The sequence below is a fragment of the Podarcis tiliguerta genome, assembly GCF_965153285.1.
Source record: "Podarcis tiliguerta genome assembly, chromosome: 3".
Lineage (NCBI taxonomy): Eukaryota > Metazoa > Chordata > Lepidosauria > Squamata > Lacertidae > Podarcis > Podarcis tiliguerta.
In genome coordinates, this window is record NC_139536.1 from 28,043,617 (window position 1) to 28,058,504 (window position 14,888).

At 41.6% G+C, this 14,888-nt stretch overlaps 1 long non-coding RNA gene across 1 annotated transcript in view; it reads right to left on the reverse strand.

Annotated features, from left to right (window-relative positions):
• LOC310674313 overlaps positions 1-14,188 on the reverse strand; it is a 30,132-nt gene extending 15,944 nt beyond the window's left edge. Inside the window, exons 1-3 of the long non-coding RNA XR_014509519.1 lie at positions 14,072-14,188; positions 13,004-13,070; positions 10,566-10,707 (exon numbers count right to left, since the gene is read on the reverse strand). This is a non-coding gene — a long non-coding RNA (uncharacterized lncRNA). The remainder of the gene's footprint in view (positions 1-10,565; positions 10,708-13,003; positions 13,071-14,071) is intronic.
• Positions 14,189-14,888: the final 700 nt, after the last annotated feature.

Sequence of the window (14,888 nt, forward strand, 5' to 3'; positions counted from 1 at the left end):
GCTATTAACCAGCCAGTTCAGGCTAATGGTGTCACACGAAATCCCCTTCTATCAGCCCCATACCTAAGCGTGGGTAGGGAGGCTTTCCTGACCCATCGTGTCTCAAGGCCCAATAAATCAGTGTGATTGTCACAGGTTAGCCACAAAGGGATTCCTCACCCAGCCAACAGGCCCCATCAACTTGGAAGGCAAGCCTCAGGTTTCACCTTGCACCTGCCCTGTGAAACTGCAGCCCATGCTTACCAGATATGACCAAATTTATCAATACTATTATTATTTAAATTTCTATGCCACTTTTCCATATGAATATGCTCGAAGCAGCTCACAAGGGTGCTATAAAATGCATATCAATACACCATTACAATGACTATCAGATACTAAATCATTTCAAAACACTCCAGCCAATAACTCGATTTGATTATATGAACATTTAAAGACATCAAAAAATGAAGCATCAATCAAACATATACATCAACCTAGTCAATACTGCCAAACCATCAAATTAACACAATGAGAGAAACAGAGCAGAGTAGTAAAAAAAGCAAAAAACCACAACCAAACACAAACAAATATAAAAACCCCAGTCAGTGAGGTCAATAAGGCAACTTGGAAAAACATCCTATTCAGCCCCCAAAAGGCAACCAGTGAAATTTGCAAAGTACTTGGGAAGGGGAGCACTGCAAAGAACAGAAGAGGCCATCAGAGGGGCAGAGTGGGTTTTAATAGCCCCCTGGCCTCCAAGGTTCTGGCATAATGTGTGAGAGCACGCTATGTGGCTGAAAGCCATGCCAAGATTTCAGCCTTCGTGCAGCTGTAAAGGCCTGCTGCCACCAGAGCCCTGGGAGCTGGATGGCTGAGCCGAAAATGTTCTGGACCCTTTGGCATTCTTAGAAGAGTGGGAGAGAGGAAATTCAAGGCTGAGGCAAGGGCTGCACAGCCCTGAGGAATCCTCCTTTGCACACCTTGATTAAGTGCTTGCAGCCCTAGCGCGTTCCTGAAGAGCATTTATGCCTGAGGGCTTGAGGGTTCACAGCAGTGGAGAGCCTGTGGCCTTTTAGGTGTTGCTGGAATCCAACTCCCATCACGCCTGACTATTGGCCATGTTGGCAATGGCTGATGGGATCAGCAGTCCAGCAATATCCATAGGGCACCAGGTTCTCCATCCCTGATGTAAGGGGTTTGGGGAGTGGGAGTGGGGCTGAGAGGCCACCTGAAATTGGCCAAGCCAAGCCGAAATAAGGCAACTTGTCCTGCCAAAATTAAACAGATAGGGAGGTGACTGGTAGCATACCTAAATGGAGACTTGCGATGGGGACAGAGTTATGGAGGGAGGTGCCTGGTCTGTCCCTTATAAAAGTCCTCTCCCTCTTCTTCCTCTTCAGGGGGAGAGTGAAGCAGCAGACAAGATGCTGGCCATGGGAATTTGGTGGGACTTAACCTGCTTAGGAGAGGAAGAAAAACCCCACTGTGGCACCTGACCAGGTAACAGTTTCTAAAAACTGCTGGGGAAATGGAACAAGGAAAAGAAGCCTGAATGATAAACGAATGCCATAATTTCAATATTTTAAAAATGGGGAAAGATAGAATCAATATTTCTGAAGAAGAGGAACTTAAAGAAGTCACTGAACTATCTGAAATGAAAAGGATGCACCCATTGGTTCTCAAAGACAACTGCAAATTAAAAAAGCAATGGAAACTTGGGTGAAAAGAAATACAGTTGGAATTATCATTTTATATGAAGAGGATGGTGTGTGGAATGTAACGCTCAGAGACAGTTATAAATGCAACTCACTTATATACTGACTATTCCCCAAACTGTTTAAACTGATGACCTGTGATTTAAACAGATTTATTTCCATTGGCATAAATGCAGCTAAATTGGCTTAAAGTCAAGTTCTTTGGCTTAACTGTATTGAGGATAGTTACTTAGAGTCAATCAGTATTTGCTTTGATTTATTTGTTTTTAATGGGTTCAGGAGCTTCAATGCTCACACAGATTTCTGTCTGCAAAAACTGCCCTATTAAGCGGATCCACCTGCATCTTAGTTTGGTTCCTTACCCCTGCTCAGGAATCAACTATGCAGTCTCATGTGCAAGAGATCCACTTCTGAAAATGCAGAACTCTGGATTAAGGAAATCATGCAATTAATTCATTGGAGCTATGAAAAACAAAAACCACTCCACTAATCACCACGGTTTCCCTAGAGAAATGGTTCTAAAATGTTTTGTTCAAAATACAGCCACCCATACTTTATTTTTGTTGTTCAGGTGAGCCCAGCAGTGGACCCCATTTTCTAATTTGCTTCTTCCATTATTGTAACAAACTGTGCTCTCCATAAAGCCTGCCTTGTTCATTCTATATGGGGGGCGGGGGGGACCAAAAGAATATGGCTTTGTGTACCAGAAGTGTGGCAGCTCTTCAGAGGCTGTGGTCCAGGTGGATATCTCCAAGGACAGGGCCTATTCAGTAGTGGCCCTTCCCAGGAAGTCTTGCCTGGCACCACCCTTGTGCACTTTTCACCACAAGATAAAGAGCTTTTTGTTTATTTATTTCACCACATTTCTATATTGCTTGGTTGTAATAAAACCTCAAAGCAGTAACCTCTGCAATCTGGACTTTTGTATTTTAAATGTGTTTTTAACTTGGGGGGGTGCACTAAGTTCTGCTTTTTTTGTACCCCCTGTGGGTTTATGTTTTACTGTGTATTTCAGTTGTGGTTTTCTACTTGTTTATTGTAAACTGTTCAGTTGTTATAGAATGCCATAAATGAAACCAAAGAGAGCATCTTTTCAGAAGCCTTTTACATGGACAGAACATGAAATTTGGCCTGACCAATGTTAGAACTTGCTTCTAAACCTGCTCTGTTAAACCCATGTGGGTAGATGCCATTAGACCCAGGCATCTAATTATCAGATATCTTGTTCTTCCTTGCTCTCTAGTTGGGTAAAGTCCGGTCAACACATGCAAGCTATCACATGCTGCACCATTAGGATAATCTGCTCCGCTTCGAGACTGCAAGTGTGTCTGTGAGGCAGGGGAGGTGATTGCATTTGTGGATACCACCCCACTTGATAAACTCAATGCTGGTTTTGACCTTTAAAGCCCTATGCGGCCTAGGACCCTCATACTTACGGGACCGCCTCTCCTGGCATGTCCAGCAATAGTAATAATAATAATAATAATAATAATAATAATAATAATAATAATATATTTATTTATACCCCACCCATCTGGCTGGGGTTCCCCAGCCACTCTGGGCAGCTTCTAACAAAATATTAAAATACAGTAATGCACCAAACATTAAAAGCTTCCCTAAATTGGGCTGCCTTTAGACCTGGCCATGTGTACACATTGCACATGAGATTTCACCTGAAAACTCCACGTGTCACAAGGCGAGTGTAACACTTAGACCAACTAACCAACGAAGGCATAGGAAAGAGGCAGAGGATGCTGGCAGGCTGGTCCACAGTGACTTCAACTCAGCACCCACCTGCTCCCTATTTTCCTGTTTGCTTACCTGGAACCTGGTTTACTGGACTTCCCCCACCCCTGACCTCACTTTTGGATCCTCAATTGCTCCTCCCAGTGAGACATTTTGGAACATCTCATTCTGCTCAGCTGCACTCTACATCATTTAGGATAGAATTTTACTGGGAAAATATATATGAGTCAGAGGGAATTTTAAACAATTGGAGGTGAAAATAATTTTCGAACGTACCTTGCACACAGCATTACATTAGTTTTATGAGTTCCAAAAACGTGTTTGAATTTTAACATTCCCCTCTCCCCCCATCTCTGACTCAGGAATTCACATAAAGTAACATAATGAAATTTTGAATATGATTTATGTAATGCAGAGCTTAAGTTGCATTTGCCCCCAATGTTTCATCAAACCATTAATTTTTTATGGTGTTTATATACAAAAGAAACAAATGGTTGGTGAACCAAAGGTTAATATTCTCAATTGAAATTGAAACAGATTTTAAAGCAGGCACAATTTGAAAAATGAAACAAGCAGCCTTGTTAATTGTTTTGTAATTATATAGAGTTATTTTAGTTAAATTGTATTTTCAGCTGAATTTTATGCTAAACCACAATTTTACTAAGAATTGAATCAAAGAGCAGTATACAAATTCCAAAAGGAATTGTGGTATGTTGACTTAAACAATTTCATGTCAGTCAGATTATCCAAAATAAAAATAAAGCAAAATTTATGCCATCCACGTTTATATTCTAAAGTTTTTAGAGAGTGATAGTTCTAATACCTTAGAAAGTAAATAACTATTCCAATTCAACCCATTAATTTAAAAGGCACTTCTTCAAATCTGCTAAACACCCCCCCAAGCAATCCAGAAGGAACATGTGACTTCTTTAAAAATCAGGGCAATCTAATCTAGACCACCAGACAATAAAGAAATTATATCAATCAGTCAGATTTTTAGTGTTGTAGCCGAGGGCCATTGCAATATAAATCATAATAAACAAACACAACCCAATAATAAGTTAAAACATATCCCATTTTCAGAACTATGAATTATCAAAACAGAAAATTGTAAAGTTCCCCAAATCACGTAGATTAAAAAAAATCCCCAGTGGCCTCAAATCAAATTCAATATGAGCATGTCATTGTCACAGCACACACATGGCACGGCAGAGTCAGCCTAAATTGAGCTCTTGCAAGTCCCACTGATATCGTAAGGGGGTGATTTGCAGTTCAGTCCTGGACACGTTTCCTCAGAAGTAAATCCCATTGTTGCACAATGGGTATTTCTCTTAAGTGAGTCTGCAAAGGATTTCAGCAATAAGCATGTGTTTCATTCTCCCACGGGGCCTAAAAAGTGTCAAACTTTAATGTGATCTTGTTCTGAGCTAATAGGAGTTATGCATAATATTATATAACAAATTATATGACAAGTGGCATTGCATTGTTAGCCTTCCAAAGGTATCAGACTTTCTTTCTTTCTTTCTTTCTTTCTTCTTTCTTAGGAAAAGCATTCAAGTAATTGATAATATCAGATCTGAGAATGGTCTCTAGAAGAAATTAAATCTGGGGACTAAATATGAACACATATATAGACGTACATTTGAAATGCTTCCTATTTTGTGTGATATATATATATATATAACATTGCATTATAAATCTTTCTTGAACTTTGATGTCGGCTGTACTGCTGTCTAGTTCAATGTAAGTAAATTATTCTCTGTGTGACTGGCTTTTACTGTATGGGCTGTCCGCTAAATACGATTTAATTTAGAAACAGAGAGAAATGGTCAATAGTCTTATGAACGAAAGGATGCTTGCAGCAGGAAGCAGGTCCTGAAAACAAATGCCGTTTCTGTCCTGCTTTACAAAGGTCGGCGCAGCATCTTAACAGCAGCGGCTGTCTCCAAACGCAGCCCGTCTCCCTCTCTCTGTGTTTTTATATTCAATTAGGGAATAAAACCAAATTGAAGGGGTTAAACATTGTCTGTATTCCCAGTTCCTGGTCCCCCTAATTCCCACTGGGTTTTTTTAAAAAAAATGTAACGAGAAGAAAAGCAATTAACGGGCTTAGGAAGTAAATTTTTCCATATGAGACTTTGCTTTGCAAAGAACCACGGATTCTTTCGAGGGGATGCGAAAGGAACTGAGCTGAGAGGTTTTAGTTTTTTGAAAACCACATCTATATATGGTTATATTTATATGTATCTTAGAGGCTAGGAAACAACTCCGCTAATATAATAGCCAAGACTATGGCCACCGCAAGCAGTCCGTAAAACAGAAGCAAACACAAGGAAGATCAAATGCCCATTTATCAGCACCAGAGGAGAGTTTGGCTTTTTATAACGTATTGTTCCCTATTCCCTGCGAGGCAGCTTTGTTTGATAAAATGCTGAGTGCAGTGTAAAAATATCCCTTCTCTCTGTAATTTGCACTCCTCTCCATTTAAAGCTATTCTTGCTGCAAACGAGAATTGAAAGCTGCTAAAATTAAGTGGTGTCAGTTTTCAATGACACTTTAATGATAGAGCGCTCAGCAAATGAGATGAGAATGAATCCCAGCATCTCGGCTAAAGATAGTAACTGGCGTTAAACAGCATCATGCTCCAGCTAGGCTACACTTCATCTGCTTCATTCATATTTAGTAAGGAGCCGAAATTGGGATGCTGTAATTAAAATGGTCATAAAGGGAGAAATGTAAATGTCTAATGCAGATAATGTGAAGCAACACAAGCTGGATAAGTCAAAGCTCCTCATAGAGTCGTCACCTTAAGGAATAAAGGTCATTAAAAATAAATAGGAAACAAATTATCTATTTATTTATGCAAAGTAGTTGCACAGAAAAGCTACCAGAGTGGGCTTGCCCACAAAACCTGTGTCCTCAGGAGTACAATCGGAAAAGGCACGACACAAAAGGAAAAGGGGATAAGGAGGGAAGAGGAAAACAAACCCAGGAACCAAATTGTTGATGGTGCAGATAAAATAAATAAATCAAGAATAAGTCATGATGACCAGCTCAGATGGAAACAGGCGGCTCACATTTCAACAAAAAGGGCATGGCGACTCCTAAGGAATAGTACGGCAATCCTGATCCATGACTCTCAGGGTTCTAGTTTCTTGAAAACAAGCCTACAGAAATAAAAACGAGAAAAAAGATGAGGAGCTCCCATGCCTTATTAAAGGCATATGGCATGCCATTTCACACAAGAGTTGTAAAAAAAACCTCTTTGTCTACACAGGGCTTTGGCAGAGATTTTATGAAATGCTTTCCATTAATTTAAAGTCATTCTTTCTTGTCTGAGTAGGTCTGGGACAGACTAAGAGCTCTTAACAGGTTACTTAATTAATTAATACCTTTAATTGGACACCCTAGGAACTATTGGTTGAAGGGTGGTATAGAAATGTTTGAAACAAGCATCTAGGGCCAAAGTAATAACTGTACCTGGTAATCTGGGTCTGGAGAGGCAAGACCCCCCTGCACCCGAATATGATTGTATGAGAAAAACATAAATTTGGGGGGACATCAAAGTACATGCAATGTTAGTTTGGCTATAATACAAAATGTTACAGTACTTGCAGTAATTTCTAGTTTTGCCTGACTTGAAGTTCTCAGTCATTTCCATATTAGCCTGTATACTGATTTTAGGTGTATATTTTCAAGTGTGGATATGCTGTCCATTTCAAGATTGAGACACACTTTAAAGAACTTAGTAAATGTTAGGAAGCACCTGCTTCCATTCTCACTTCTTATATGTTTAGCAAGGTAAGTCTCTGAAATCTTGGATGCAGCGGGATGCACACAATTGGGATACAGAGAAAGTGCAAAGGACAGAGGCAAGGGTGGATGAAGCAACCATTACAGGAAGGATAATATAATGTAGGATCCCTACTTTTAAATAACAAAAAATTAAAGGTGCCCTCTGTGAAAATCCCTGGATGTATCTGCCTACAATTTGGCTGGCTCAATCCACCATGAAGCAGCTGCTATGCCAGAAAATTCCATCCACTTCTGTGAAAGGAAAAAGAAAGCTATAGCTTTTTTTTTAACCTTTCTCACTATAGTAAATGGGGACTTTTTAACAGATCTAATTTGATCCTAAACAACGAGTCAAATGAGAGCAGCTGTGAATCAGATTGGGCTGCTTCCCAAAGTTACAGATACAAGAGGAACCTTGTGGCTGGTATATAGACCCTTCGATATACAGCCTAGGCTATCAAGATCTACCAGTTACTCCAGGACATTGCTGAGCCACCTTGTATTGTTTGCCTCAAAGGCAGGATGGCTAAATGTGGTTTTGAAACCCATGTATAAGTCTCTTTCCAAGGTGCTGAACCCACCTTCCTCTTTGCCAGCCTGAACTACTACTTGTGGCATATGAACTGTTGCCCTTCCTGTTTGCTCCAGTCTTCCCTTAGTTCTGCTTGGTTTCTAAATGCTTATCGCAGGGGGCCATATAAGGAAATTCCCCAATATTAGCCTCCCCAACCCCATTACCTCTGTGCTAGTAACTAAGGTTATGGTCCAAACAATGTGGGCATTGGGTGGCCTGGGTTTTGCCTTCTATGTAACTAACCACCTTTTCCATTCTACAACAGTGGGATATTAACATTTCAGGCTACAATGACATTTTAATCAGTGTCAGCCATTTTGTGTAAATAAGCATTCTAAACATCATACATTGTGCGGTTGTTTGTTTGTTTGTTTGCTAATTCACCAAAACAGTCCTAGTAGTTTGGGTTGATTTCCATTAAATAAGCAAAGCAGCATTGGTATTTATTGTAGAGTAAAGGCACTGTGGGTTAAACCACAGAGCCTAGGACTTGCTGATCAGAAGGTCAGCGGTTTGAATCCCTGCAACGGGGTGAGCTCCCGTTGCTCGGTCTCTGCTCCTGCCAACGTAGCAATTCGAAAGCACATCAAAGTGCAAGTAGATAAATAGGTACTGCTCCGGCGGGAAGGTAAACGGCATTTCCGTGCGCTGCTCTGGTTCGCCAGAAGCAGCTTAGTCATGCTGGCCACATGACCCGGAAGCTGTACGCTGGCTTCCTCGGCCAATAAAGCGAGATGAACGCCGCAACCCCAGAATCGGTCACGACTGGACCTAATGGTCAGGGGTCCCTTTACCTTTAAACATATTCATTGCAATAACCACTGTGGCATGTAACTGTCTCCAGTAAAGATCTTCAAAGTAATAGTAAGACTGTAAGATATGTGTTGCACAATGAATGAAAGAGTCTTTATTCAGGGTTGGGGAACAATTGGTTAGAGTGTGGTACTGATAATGCCAAGGTTGCAGGTTCGATCCCCGTATGGGACAGCTGCATATTCCTGCATTGCAGGGGTTGGACTAGATGATCCTCAGGGTCTCTTCCAACTCTACAGTTCAATGATTCCTAACCCTATATTGAGAAGTACTGGGGGAAAGTTGTAGCTCAGTGGTAGACCATCTGCCTTGCATGCAGAATTCCTAGCATCTCCAGGTAGGTGTGGGAGAGACCCCTGTCTAATAATACCATAAGGAGCTGCTGCCAGTCAGTGTAGACATTAGTGAGTGAGGTGGGTTAACAGTCTGACTCAATATAAATACACCAAGTTCATAGTAACCTATGTGTAGGTTGATTTCATTTTGAAAGGTCAAACTCTCCCAAACTTTTTAAAAAGCAATGTTTTTCTTTATTTTCATGGTACAGAAGATAAATTTTGAGAAAACAATTTGTTACGACGGTAAACAACAAAAAACTTGCCCTGACAAAAATTTGTTGACTTCAGGAGTGCATCTCATCCTGCAGTTCTCAGACTTTTATATCCTGACCTGCTCTTAATTATAGCCAATTAAAGTCTTTGCATTCAAATCAACGGGCTTTACATTAGGTACATGATTTCTTGGGAATGTAGCAATAAAGCCGAAAGACCAATGCAAAGCGTTTCTGCAAGGACCTTTCACACACACACACACACACACACACACGGAAAAGCAAGGAGACAAAATAACTATTGAGTGAGACAGGAGGATGGGAGTGAAATCCAGTATTGCATCAAGCACTAGCCTCAGGTTCTGTGACAGCAGAAATAAGGTGACATGGAGCCATACATGAGTGGACAACATGTCAGCTACACAGAGGCCTTTTTTATCCTCACACATGTCCCCTAACCGGCAGTTTACCCCCTTCAGACACAATGTTAAGAGACGCAGGAAGAATGTTCTCTTTTTGAAAAGTGTCACATAAAGTAGCTTACCAGCTTGGTTGGCAGAAAATCATATTTTCTGATATCTGATGTCACATTTTATTAGATTTAGGGTACTATTATCCTACTTACTTAGGGGTTTAAAAGTATCCTTTTTATAGCTAATGCCACAGGTAGAATGTTAAACTGGTGGCGGGGGTTTTTTTGCAGTAAAAAGATGAGACTGTTCTTTGCGTGTGGCTATAGATTTTTTTTATATTAAAAAAACCAAACCTTTCTTTTTTAGTGCCCTAAACAATGCATGTTTTATCAGTGTTTTTCATCCAAGGTCCTTTAAAACTTTTTACCTGGTTATTAAATTCTCCCATTACATATAACATGAATCTCAATTGTGAGATTAGACATACGAAAGAAATCACAATATAATATTTGACACAGTTGTAAATGATGGATAAGAAACAAGGATCATTCTGGTGTCTTTCAAAAAAGTAGATTGTATCAGACAAAATCAGGGAATCCCCAACCTTTTGGGACCCTGGAGCACATTTGACCTTCTTAGGAACTGTTGAGAGCAGCACAATATACCCATTTCAGAGAAGGAAAACTGGCAAAGTTCAGAACTCCCCCCCCCCCCCGAAAAAACAAGGAAAAGACTTACACACCCCAAAATAGGAGACAAAAAAGTCAACATCCCTCCCCCTGAACCCAGGGAAACAGTGGTGGTTAGTAACCCTTGGACGTGGTAGGGCAGCCTGTGGCCAATGAGGCCATATAGGTGGGTGCAATAAGGTCACATGGATGGGAAAAGGGTCACATGGGTGGGGCCAAGTTGTTTTGTTTCTTTTCCCATCCTCCTCCCTTGCAAAGATGTAAAAACAAAAGAATTGCAGTACTTACTAAGGTTGCCATGTGTCCTCTTTTTCCAGGACACACCCTCTTATACTTTCGGGATGAGACATAGACATAACTGGTGGTTGAAGAGTTACTTTCCTCTTCTTTTCTCCTGCCCCTTTCAGCAATATATCACAGCTTCTGTAGCCTACATATAGGCTACATTTAAAATGAGAGTCATCATAGTGTCCTCTTTTTTGCAGTTTCTGAAACCTAGTGTCACTCTTGCACTAACAGTGAAATCCAGGATGAGTCTCAATTCAATAGGGTTTATTTCTAGGGGAATAGGATTGGAACACAAATGATTGATAGATTGGTGATAGAGATAGATAGATGATAGATAGATAGATGATAGATAGATAGATAGATAGATAGATGATAGATAGATAGATATAGATAGATAGATGATGATAGATGTAGCCATATGAGAAATGTTTTAATTAATTAATTAACAGCCCCAGTGAATGGGTGCTCTTTCCATTCATACACCGGTCTCCTGAAAGATTGCCATATTTTGCTTATCCAGAAGCAGTGAAACGGAAGCCAAGATGCTGCTTCAGGGCGGTTGACTTGGATTTCAGTGCTGGCTAACCCCATTCATTTGTTAGATTAGAACTGTAATAACCGAGCCCAGTGGAAAAGGTTTCTGTTCATTTTGTCAGCTTGGCTTTGGTGATGCAATGTCATGGTGGGATTCATTTGAAGGACCTGCGTATGGGCTGAAGTTTGGCAGGTGACACAAGAACTGGATTGCAGCGAGGGCTCAGGGGAACAGGCAGGAAATAGACACCAATTGTGTTCTCAGAGTCGAGCCAAGAGGCAGCAGTGGAGTATCAATCAGAGGGAAGAATCTAGGCAAGTGGGAGCAGAGATAGTGGAATTGGAGAGACAAGTTGCAGGAGAGAGCTGTGTAGGATTTTGGAAGGTAGTAGCAGGGAAGAGCTGGGAGCCTTTGGAACCAGGGCTGAACTAAAACGAGGAGGTGCATTGAATGAAGATTGACTCCTTTGTGTAATGACCTCCCTTTCTTCAGCAATTTTTCAGACAGCCCCTGTGAATGGGACCCAAATGTTCACCAACTCAGAATGAAGGCCGGAAGCAGTGACTTGGTTTTGTTAAATCATCAAATCTGATCAGCTAAGTGGTGTCATCAGGAAGTTTTGCATTCCAGCCCTTACTCCGTTTTGGCTTTGTGACATCATCCATATTGTCAAATCTGATTGACTGCAGTATGTGACATCATCATATTGCCTATGTAATCCCTGAATTGGCCAAGATTTCCTTAGGAAAGACTCCACCCCTGTTTGGAAAAAAATGGTACCAGTGCTGCAGGCAGAAGAAATAAATACTTGCAAGCCGCATGTGAACAATGCACGGAAATGTAAACCTTGGAGGAGGGTCATTAAACTTTTCACCAATCCTAAGTCTCCCCTCTTATCCTAAAAACTAACTGGTGAAAAAATGGTTTGCTGCACAGCACACATAGATGGACACCAGCCAGCAAAAGAGTGGGCCAATTCATATACAAGTGAACAGCATGTGTACAACAGGACAGAATGTCAGAGGTAAAACAAGATCCAGAAACAAAGAACCAAGAGGTAAGATTGATGGGGCACAGCACAGCACAGCAGAGCCAGGAAGACTTTCTTGCTCAAAGTCTCAGCCCATACTGTCAGCATATGAGCTCATCGCAGCTGCAGACATCCAGCTTGTTGACATCATGTGATTTGGCTGACTGTGGGAAACAGCGTTCCAGTCAGTTCAGAGGGCAGTTCACCGGAATTTGCTCAGAGTGTAATATGAGACCTTCCTCTGGGGATTGTACAGGAAGTCTTACTCACTTGTTGTACGATGTTTGAAGAGAGCAGACATGTTTTCTGTAATGCTGAAGAGTCAGAAATAAAGCCGTGTAAATAGACGTTTCTGACTATCTCTTTTCCCTGCCGGGGAAGCAGGAAAGAGTGGGTGTGCTCTTCCCACGCTGGGAAGGGTCACCTATATAGACCTAGCCTGTGTTTGCTGGGGAATGCAGCCAGGGGGGTCACCGGAGACCAAGCCGGGTGCCTGGGAAAGTTGCCAGCTTCTCCCGACATGGGCTTGATTCCCAACACATACAGCCCTTTATGCCATTTTACTGGTGAATGCCTTTGAAAATCATTGGTATGCTTTTTTAAAAAATGTATATTTTCTATACAGTAATACCTTGGGTTACAGACACTTCAGGTTACAGACTCTGCTAACCTACAAATAGTACCTTGGGTTAAGAACTTTGCTTCAGGATGAGAACAGAAATCATGCAGCAGCGACGAGGTGGAAGCGGGTGGCCCGACTAGCTAAAGTGGTGCTTTAGGTTAAGAACAGTTTCAGGTTAAGAACAGACCTCCGGAATGAATTAAGTTCTTAACCTGAGGTACCACTGTACAAAGTTTGCATAAAGTACTCACAGTAGTGCAGAAAGGGATGGTATGGGATGCAATGGCACACAGCAGGAAGGAATGGAACAGTATAGACCTGTGAGATTGAGGTAGAATGATCTGGTCAGCCTATCCCTCCTAAAAATACCTCTTAAAGAGGCTCTATCTGTTCAGAACTGTTTGAATACTATATATAAGCCTTTAGACAAGAGTAACTATCCCTACTTTGTGAGAGCCAGTGTGGTGTAGTGGTTAAGAGCGGGAGTCTCATAATCTGGGGAACCGGGTTCGCGTCTCCGCTCCTCCACATACAGCTGCTGGGTGACCTTGGGCCAGTCACACTTCTCTGAAGTCTCTCAGCCCCGCTCACCTCACAGAGTGTTTGTTGTGGGGGAGGAAGGGAAAGGAGAATGTTAGCCGCTTTGAGACTCCTTAAAGGGAGTGAAAGGCGGGATATCAAATCCAAACTCTTCTTCTTCTCTTCTACTTATAAAAGCAGTAACAGGCACTCTTGGCTCAGAGAGGACCTTCATCCTATTAAAAGCAACTGACTGGGTTTGCATTTCTCGTTGATATCAATGGGACTTGGTCATGCGGTGACTGAGTTTTGCTGGATTTTGCCCATGGGCTTTGACGCCAATGGAAAACTCAGTAAACTGTGGGGATGTCCTGATTCTGTCCTTCATCGTTTAACCCATCAATGAACTGTCTCAGCAAGGAGAATGGTCTTCATTACAGAGGTGAATTAACTTGATAGTTGCCTGACTCTTGTTCATTGCATAGCTTTAAGAGTTGAATGCGTGACCTCCAAGAGCGCCCTACTCCAGTAGAGATTTTATCTCACAATCAGCTGAGATTGAGAGTTTACCAATATTTAAAGAATGCCACCGAGCACCAGGTTCCATGCGTTTGTCTCCTGTACCCGTCCAATTAGAAAAATAATCCATTACAGAAAATCTTGATTAAAGAGTTGACTTATTCTCTGCTTTGATTAAAATCCAACATTACACTGAAATCAATTGTTCGGTCTTTTTGTGAAACCTTTATAAAGTGCAGATAGAAGACCAATCGGCCGGTTCTCCCTTAGTTCCCACTCACCTTTCCGTGTCCTCTGATTATAACATCCAATGAAAGAAGGAGCCATTATTTCGATTGCTTCCCTCCATCACTCTTGCTACTTTTTTTTTTTTTTACTACACAATGCAGGCCTGCCTGTCTCTGCTGAACTTGGGGCTCACTTTCTCTCAGTGCAATCCTTTTTAAAGGCCCTCGTGCCAGTGGCCATCACAAAAACATATTGTGACAACGTGGTCCCTGGGCAAGTTACGTGTTGCATGACAAGCAAGCTTCCCTTTTGTTTGCTTGAACTTAAACTTATTGCCGGTCAGTTTCATTGGGTGACCCCTAGTTCTGGAGAGCTTGCAGTGAGTGAATAGCATTTTGAGAGAGATGGGCTCAGATGTCTGCCTGGCCATCATCAACTGTGCCCAACTAAAGCGTATTTTGATTACAACACAGAGTTGCGGGAAATAGCATAAACCAGCCCTTGTCCTTAGCTCCTCATAGTTCCAGTCTTTAAGTTCTTTCAGGGATGGACAACCACAGGCAGAATGTGGCCGCGGAGACCACACCCTTGTTGCAGGTTAACCCAGTCAATAATGACAGACACAGGTTCTTTCAGAGGAAGGTCAGTATTTATTCACCTGTGCAGGGGCAGCAGCGAGAAACATTTCTCAAAGGCTGTGCTCCGTTTGCTCTTTGGGCCTGCTTTTTATAGTATGTGACAAACAGCTTACACAATATTACTCAAGCAGGCAAAGAAAGTGGAACTTTACAGAAGCAGGCAAAAAGAACTTCTCTACTTCTCACACTGATCTGTCTGCCCCAAACTGCGAGCATGTGCAGATTTCTTGCC